This window comes from Gymnodraco acuticeps, unplaced genomic scaffold (genome assembly GCF_902827175.1).
Source record: "Gymnodraco acuticeps unplaced genomic scaffold, fGymAcu1.1, whole genome shotgun sequence".
Lineage (NCBI taxonomy): Eukaryota > Metazoa > Chordata > Actinopteri > Perciformes > Bathydraconidae > Gymnodraco > Gymnodraco acuticeps.
In genome coordinates, this window is record NW_022990004.1 from 613,389 (window position 1) to 622,976 (window position 9,588).

Genomic DNA, 9,588 nt, shown 5'->3' on the forward strand with positions numbered 1-9,588 from the left:
TGACCGCAAGCAATGGTAGTTGCAATACAATACTCCTTCTCGTGAGCAAAAACCGTAAGAAACAACTAGCTCAAGATGTCCAACTCGGACAATTCGGAACACGAACCTTCTCTGGAAGTCTCCGATCCCGGTTCGGCTCCCCACAGCGGCTTATCAACAGAGGCAGACTTCCTCATCGCCCGGCTCCTGCAGCAGGGCTTTCCCACAGCCCCAGGCCTCACTCTCTCTCTCAGCTGCGAGAGCTCTCGGACCAGGTCTCCAGCGTAGCTCCCCAGTCCGGGGCAGCAGCTCCAGTCAGCTCCCCAGAGAGCAGGGCGAGGACGAGGCCGCAGCCGCGGAGGTAAAAAAGGGCAGGAAGTCGAGCCCTCCAGGATCCCATCCCCCTCCAAAAATCCACCCCTTCTCAGGCTCGCCAGTCCGGGAGCGTCACTAACACACCCCTTATGGAGAGTAGCGCGGCCGGCTCCCTGCAATCCCTGGCTAGCTCCATGATAGCTATCGATGCTCGCCTCCAGGCTCTGGAAGACTCCGCCACAGGAGCTTCAACTTCCGTTGCACTCAGGTACTAGTTTTAACGAAAAAAAATGTTTGCACTCACCCTTACACAGGGTTGGGCTGTAACGGAATACATGTAACGGTGTTACGTAATCAGAAGAAAAAGAAAAGAAAAAAATCAGTATATTCAGCTGGTGTTACATTTGAAAAACGAGTAATCTGAGTGCAGTTACTTTCGTAAACCTGAAGTGAATACTTATTGGAATTATTGGTGGAAAGTTTCCTCACAATATGTAATATTCATTACCGGCAGAACCGTGTGCACAGCGCTGCAGCGTATCTGCGAGCGAGAGATGCAGCGTGTCCGTGAGGCCCCGCCCCGCACGCAGATGAGAAAGAGAGAGAGAGTTCTCTTTCAAAACATATTGGAAAGTAGAAACGGAGATGTTTAGATAAAACGTGGAAGATAACGTTTATGTAGCATGTATTTATTGTCGAAATGATGACATTTATAACGGGATCAAATCTAACTGAATGGCCTGCTGCTGCCGAATGCATGGGGCAAGTAAGTGGGAAAAGTTTTAAAAGTTATTACATCGTTTCAGATAATACATAATAATGATAATGCATTCTATTTAGGGGCGCCTTTCAAAGCACCCAAGGACACCTTACAATGCATAAACTTTTCCAAGGAAAGGTTTTAAGACAGTACAAAGAATGCAGTCTGGGTGAGTTTTTCTTTTTATGTGTGGTGCAGATGAGAGGGAGCTGTCCAGAATGACACTAAGATGTTGTGTTTGTGCTCTTCATAAGCCATTAAAACAGTAAAATACGTGTCTCCCGTTCACCAAAACATACCCATCTGTTATGGAAAAGAAAGTATTCTAAAGAGAAAGAAGAAAGAAAATATAAAAAGAAGAAAAAGAAAAGATAAAAAGAAGAGGAAAGAAGAAGAAGGAAAAGATAAAGAAGAAGAGGAAAGAAGAAAAAGATCAAAAGAAGAGGAAAGGAAGTAATCTGCCACCGGTACCGGCGGGATTGTGGTTAGTTTCTGATGCGCAGAAGAAAAATCTGGCCCACCCTATATTTTTACAGGCCCACCCTAAAGTACATTTCTGCCTACGCTACTGGTCCGCACAGCAGCAACAACCAATCACATGAATCTCTTGCCCCCAACACACAAAGCAATAGCAATGTTAAAACTAAGTAAACTGGAAGAAGAAAAAAAAATCCCCAACAGGCGAAAACCTACCAGTTTCACCCACTGTCTCTGCCTCCTCCCTCCATGCCTCGCTCCTCTGGTCTGTATCCCGGTAGATGAACAGAGACTGATCATACAGCACCGGGTGATTCACTACCGCTATAATGAATTTTCCCTCAAATTTTTGGAATATGAGGAATTACCTGCGTAGTCTCTCCCAGCATACACGCGGTCTGATTGGCTAGCGCTTGTACTGGCAGATTTGCATAAACGGGATTTCATTGGCTGACGCTCCTGCCGAGGCGCCAAAAGTCGAACATTGCTCAACTTTTTGAAGCGAGCAACGCCAGCAAACGCTCCACGTCGCTTCCCAAAATACAGTTCGGCTAAAAGCGACGTCACCCCATTCAAAGTGAATGGGCAGAAGCGTTTGGAAGCTGTAACGCACAAGACCGTGTGGACGGGCCGTCACAGTGGCTCTGCGCCAGAAACATCAAAACATAAATAAATAACTAAAAACATTCTGGAATATCACCCCTCCACTCCCATTAACATCCCTCAGCTAGCAGCTGCGCTATCTACAGATTCCGTGTTTGTTGACTATCTCCTGTCAGGGCTCTCCCAAGGCTTCAGGGTAGGGGTCCTCCCATCTCCCACAGTGACTTTCGTAGCAAGAAACTTACAGTCAGCCGCTAAAGAACCCAACATAGTTTCCCAGCTCATCGACAAAGAACTTCTCAAAGGATATATAATCGGTCCTTTTAGCTCCTCCCCCTTCTCAGTGTTCCGTTCAAATCCCATCGGAATAGCCACACGTAAATAAAAGGCTGATGTTCGTTCTGTCCGCTCCCTGCTCCGGCCCATTCTGCAGCGTCAATAGCATCATCCCTCCAGATCAGTTCTCCCTTCACCATGCCTCAGTGGATAATGCAATAAAGATGATCAAGTTCACAGGGCACGGAGCTCGGCTCTCCAAAGCGGACATTACCGATGCCTTCAAATCATCCCCATTCATCCGTCTCAGTGGAACTTGTTCGTTATTAAGTGGGAGTCCAAACTCTATCTTCGCCGTTCGCCTGACCTTCGGGTGCAGAAGCAGCCCCCGCATCTTCAATTCCTTCTCGGAAGCGCTATATTGGATCCTGCTGAACATCGTCAGAATCCCCTCCGTCCTTTACCTACCGGACGACTTCCTCCCCATAAACCCGCCACAGGACAGCTCAGGGATCTCACTGGCCAAGCTTAAACACTGCTTCAGGAGTGAGGTGTCCCTCTCTCCAAAGAGAAAACGTTAGGTCCCGACACACGCTTAGAGTTCTTAGGCATCATCCTCGACTCCATAGACATGAAGGCGTCTCTCCCCTCCGACAAATTGCAGCGCATCCAGGACATCACCAAGTCATACTGCGAGCAACAAGTTATCACAAAACAACTGTCGCTCTCCCTTCTCGTACACCTCAACTTCGCCATGCACGTCATCCCCCAGGGGCGCTCGTTCATCTCCCGCCTCCTGGACGCAGCATCAGCGGTCGACAACCTCCATGACTTCGTTTTCTTAGACGAAGGCTGCCGCTCGGATCTTCGGTTCTGGTCCCTCCTGCTCGCCCACTGGAACGGAGTTACTTTCTTTTACGATGGCCTCGTGCGTTCCTCTGACTCAATGAGGTTCTTCACGGATGCCGCCCATCCATGGTTTTGGGGGTTTCTTCCAGGGAGAGTGGTTCGCAGGGTCATGGCCCCGTCAATTTCTACCTCAAGCAAGTTCTCATTAAATCCGGCCTATCACCCATATCATACCCGGGGCATTCCTTCAGGATAGGTGCAGCCACCTCTGCTGCTAATCAAGGTCTCTCTACCTCATCCCTACAACAACTAGGACGGTGGTCCTCCTCCGCCTTCACAACCTTCATTCGTCCGGATATCAGCGCCGTACGGGCTTCCCAAAGATCTCTCAGACCCTAACTATGGTAGTTATACATATAACTGGTGGTGGCTCATAAACACATTCACAAGTATACATGTCTCACTAAGGTTCCCGATATTCAAAACTGCATTCCTGTCCTAATTCCGCGGGCCCCGCCCACAGGGAATAATGTCTCGTCTCACGCTGCAACTACATGTAACGGGCTTCATCTCCGGCACACAGGTATTTCATTCCCAGGCCTTGCTCAAACGTATCAGTGTAAAATGTATTTCCTGCAGTCTGCGTGGACTCGGGCCACCGTACACTCCGGTGTCAGTTACAAAACAAAGGAAAATAAAGAAAGAGAAAAGAGTAAAGAAAAAGATATATATATATATATAGCCTGCGAAGTCAGGCGTGGCGGAAGGCCACCGTACACTTCGGTGTCAGTTACAAAACAAAGGGAAAGAGAAAAGAGTAAAGAAAAAGATATATATAGCCTGCGAAGTCAGGCGTGGCGGAAGGCCACCGTACACTTCGGTGTCAGTTACAAAACAAAGGATAAAGAAAAAGATATATATATATATTGCGAAGTCAGGCGTGGCGGAAGGCCACCGTACACTTCGGTGTCGTAGCTTCGGGCTACCGTACACTTCGGTGTCGTGGACGTTGGGCCACCGTTACAAAACGAAACTGCTCGCTCCTCGGCGTAGTCAAGCCCTGCTGGCCAGGCATGCGACCCGCAGGTCGTTTTCAGGTAAGACCGGCACTGATTTCGGCAGTCAGAGTCTCAGTATGACCCGTAAGCTCCGGCAGTGATTCCGGCACTATGTCGCTCATATACGTGTTAATCTATTATCTTTCCTTCCCAGATCACCAGTCACCCCACAAGGTAAGCAACTCAGTTCATCTCAGTATTCATACTTCACTGGTTTTGGGGATTTCATCGGAGCGGTGCTTTCCCTCCTGAATGATTATCTTGCAAACCGGAGCCTAATCGCCAAACACCATTACATTCTCCTGTTGTATTATCATGGCAATCATTTCATTCATACGACGTGTAAACAATAAATATGTAATTCTTACATCACGTCTCTCCGGTTTGAAATGACAGCTTTAGCGCAAGTTCAATAAGGAAGACCTAACGCGAGTCACTTACACGTCACTCTATGGCTCCCTTCCCCCCTCATTAAATATGAGGGCGTCACCCCTCAGCAGCCAATAGCTGCACATGCTAAATGCCTTAAATGCCTGCTCTTCCTCCCTGTCAGTTGTCATTTGCAGATGACCGCAACCCGCCTCCACCCCTCTCGCCTCCAGTCTCCTCCAGGACAAAGCTAAACCTTCCTTCTTCAGACCGGTCTCACCTACTCAGCACCACCACCAGTGTCTAGACCCCGGGGATTTCATCGGAGCGGTGCTTTCCCTCCTGAATGATTATCTTGCAAACCGGGGCCTAATCGCCAAACACCATTACATTCTCCTGTTGTATTATCATGGCAATCATTTCATTCATACGACGTGTAAACAATAAATATGTAATTCTTACATCACGTCTCTCCGGTTTGAACTGCCGCAGCCGCCTCGTTAATATCAAATCCATCATAACAAATCCAATACCATGCTGTCATGAACGTGCAGGTGCTGTTACGTGTACGCAAATTGACGTGCTTAATGTGAACAAGCCTTTTGGGGGGCGTGGTTAAAGTTGTGCATGCTCTATGAGCGCACATACGGGTACTTCTCAGGCATGACGGGTAATCTGTGACGTTTCGCTCTCTCAAAAGTTGGCCCATTTCATCATCATGCGCCAATGAGCAACTCTCATAGGAATGAATGAGGTCCCGCCTCCCACGCTGTATCCAGTTCTTATTATACATCCATGGTTTGGACGGAGCAGCTACAGTAAGGTGACCAGATTTTCAAAATTAAAATCGGGGACATTTTGAGTTTAACATTAACATATCCAATTTTCTTCACTGTTAAAGAAAAAACGGAGACAATTGTGGCTCAATGTAATTCGAACATTTTAACTGTTGGATACAAACAGAAGGACGATAGCCCATATATGAGATTTCATAAGTATTTTATTTTGAAACTCTACATCAGAATGTCCTGATTTTCTGATTGACTAGATGGGGTGTCCTGCTATCACCCTGAAGTGAAATAAGTATTTAATTGACTTCGAATTACTCTTTGATTATGGACAGTTTCCAATAAATAATAATCAAAATATAGATGGACAATAGATCTAATTTGAGATTTTAAACAGCATACATTTTAAATAGTGCTTCAGAAAGTAATGTTATTTTAGGAGTGTTGTGAGATGGTGTCAACATCAATTGAAATTAGTCACCCAGTGGAAATGTCAGATATGTCTTCATAACTGTATACTTCCATTTTACATTCACTCAGTTATAATGTGGTAGTTATACGTAGTTTGTTTTAAATTATTATTGATCACATTATATAGTACATATTTCTTAATTTAAGCTCCAGTATATATGAATATGTTTGGTGTGTTTTTTAGGTATATTTGTTATTGACCGAGTAAACGCTTTTATTTTGAAGGCAGTTTTTACAGGCCTCTACCGTAATGCATAGGATATTCGCGCACCGCAATACAACGTGCGGGCTGGTTTGACTGTGTTTACCGAAGTGGGGGATGGCTTGACCACAGTCTGCAGTGTTTACTGTTTACCCAGTGTTTCCTGACATTAAACGTTTTATTTCACATTGCTCTGTGTTTTTAACGTATATTAAAAAACGGGGACATTTCCGGGGACAGTTTAAACCGGGGACAGGCCAATACAAACGGGGACGTCTGGTCACACTTTCGCCTCGAAAGTAGACGAGAATAGCCGATCGCAGCCGGGGGAGGTCTCAAAAAGCTCGCCTGAAGTCGGACAGCTCGGAGTCGGCTTCGTCTTCTTCTTCTTCTTCTTCTTCTCTCGGTTTTTTGGCGGATTGCAAACAACTTTAAGGTGCATACCGCCACCTCCGGAGTCGGCTTGACTCGGTTTGCATTTATAAAGAATGCACACATGTGTTTAATCGTTAATGTCAGATATGTACTAAGTAAATACATTTGTTCCTGCTCAAGATTCGATTCAACTTTATTGTTATTGCACATATTACAGGTACTGAGACAACGACATGCAGTTTAGCTTCTAACCAGGTGCAACAAGCAGTAAAGTGAAAAGTAATGTACACAATCTACAGAATAAACAGTGAGGGGTATGAATACACTAGATACACAGCAGCCTGTGAGCAGTATGAACAGTGTGTATGAATATGCTAAGATATATAAAGTATGAAAACGGTAAGCAGTGCAAGTATAGTATAAAATATATGGATATTAATTTAATGATGATAAATATTGTGGAACAATGATGAAAAATGGGAATGGAAGTGGCGACGTAAAACTGACACAAAACAACAACAAACTTTTGCCGAGCCAATTGGAGAGTTTCATCAGCAGCACGGGGTAAAAACCACCAATGAGCGCTCAACTCGAGATACCAGCGAGACGTTTCCCATCAAGCATTTCGCTTCCGCAGCCCGTGGAGAGGAACTGCGCCGCCTCGCCTCGCTCTCAAGGCTGTGGGCGTCTTTGTCCCGCGAGATTTCAACGTCTCATGTAGGCGAGCCTCCAGAGCAAGTCGGTAGTGATGGGAATTCCGATTCCCTTCAGGAACACGAATCTTTTGATTCAGTTCACTTGAAAGATTCGTTCACTGATTCGTTCACTGATTCGTTCACAGGTTCGCGAACGACTTCTGGTGATTTGCACGTTCGCGAACGATTCGTCTTTGTACTTAATTCGTTCAGTGAGTCTTCACTACTGCCGAAGTCCGTACAAGAAGTTTGCTGGCGTAACATTTATGATATTAAAACACATTTTACACCTCACCTTGTTGCCCCATGAATTATGCTCTGGGAATAGGCTACATATTATTTAAGAAATATAATTGGCCATTGTTAAATCACTCATAAATTTGTGCCTGACTATACGATGTATTACAGCAGGCTAGCACGTTATACTTTCAAACCCATGCACGTACTATGTGGCCTAACTTAAATCCCAAAGCATTAAACTCCATTTGGCCGAGTTCAAAGTGAATAAAAAAAGATATCCTCTACATCGGTGATGATTTGTGTCAGAGCTCAGGTGAGAGGGCTCTGATTACAGTACACTGTAGGAAACAGTTCTGAACTGTTTCCGCCAGTTCTTTAAGTTCGTCGTTCGCGAACAGCTGCTCTTTAGCTTTTGGTGGAAGGCGGCGCTCAAACAAACGAATCGTTTTGTGGGAGGAATCAGTTCATCCCGTTCACTTCAAAGATTCGTTCAAAAAGAACGAATCGTTCGCGAACGACCCATCACTACAAGTCGGACAAAATGACTAACCATCATGCAACGCACGAGCAAGACGTTGATCGAAATTGCGCAGGTCTGCGCAGGTCTCGCTTGTCTCAAACAAGCCTACTGTCTGTCCACACGAGACAGCTCCGTTTAGCTCCAACCGCTGGAGAAGCTGCAGTACATTACAGGCCCTTAAAACATGCTGAGTCAGACCAAAATTGTCCAGAGTATGGAGCAATTCTCTAGCATTTTTATCGTTGGTGTTATCCACATGAATGTTAAAATCTCCAGTAATAACTAATGCGTTAAAATCAATACATATGATAGAAAGCAGCTGTGTGAACTCATCTAGAAAGTTTGCTGAGTATCGGGGGGCCTGTATATGGTTATTAATAAAACACGTGAGGAAGATTTCAGTGTAATTGCAAGATATTCAAAAGTAGTGAATTTTCCAAAATATATTTGCTTGCAATTTAGAACATCCTTGTACAAGGAAGCCACTACACCACCTTTCTTCTCAGCTCTAACTTCACTCATAAAGCTGTACTTAGGCTGTGCTGTTTCGATAAGCACTGCAGCACTATTGTTGGTATCTAGCCAAGTTTCAGTAAGAAACATAAAATCTACTTGCTGTTCTATTATAAGATCATTGATTAAAAATTACTTGCCAGCTAAGGACCTAACATTAAGTAAGGCCAAATGTATTTTATTTTCACTAAGTGACTCCGATGTGGAGGTAATAGATAGTGGCCGCAGGTAACAGGTGTTTTTACCATCTTGAGGATTGCTTCGAACCCCTTGCTGTCTTTTTGGTCTGTAATTTGTAATGACAGGGATGGAAAAATCGGTGGGGTGTGGTTGGGAATAACTGATAGGTGCGGCTAATGCACTGAATGGAAGAGGTTCAACAGAATTCAGGGGGAAATGTTCATCATCATGATTGGGGGAGGTTTGTGGTTCATAGTCATCAGAGGCGCGGGAAGGTATTTTGAGTGGGGGTGCTGAGGTGCTGGACTCCAGTGAACACTATTACGGGCACTATAGAGCACGCACAAAAGCAATCCCCACACGCAAACACACAGTACACCCGCGACTGTTACAATGAAGGCTCGATAATCAGCTCACGGCATATAGGCAGGGGTAAAGTGCTATTTTTTACGAGTGGGGAGCGGACCTCACCTCCTCTAGAGGGGTCCCGGGGGAGATTTTGTTTAAATATTGAAGTTAAAAGCATCAATCTGGTGCACTTTGAGAGCAACATTAAGAGATCTATGGATACATCTCTCAACACCCAGATGAAACACAACTGTAAGCAGATGTTCTTTTTTTTTTGGATATTTTACAAATCACTCCCCTTTCAAACTGTATTCTTGTTTTACTGCCATATAGTATTTCATAACTGTTTTTCCTTTATTCTCTTATTTTGTTTCTAACTATAGTGATCATATGAAGGTGTGCCGCGGAAATAATCTTTTGAATAATTTGTGACCAAACCGTTTGAGACCCACTGAGATAACTTAGACTAAAGTTAACTATCTAAACACTCAGAGAGTCCTTTAGCTCACCTGAGCCTCTCAGTCTGAGAGGAGAGCTCTTCTCCAGCTTGTTGTGGAACAACAGCTCCTT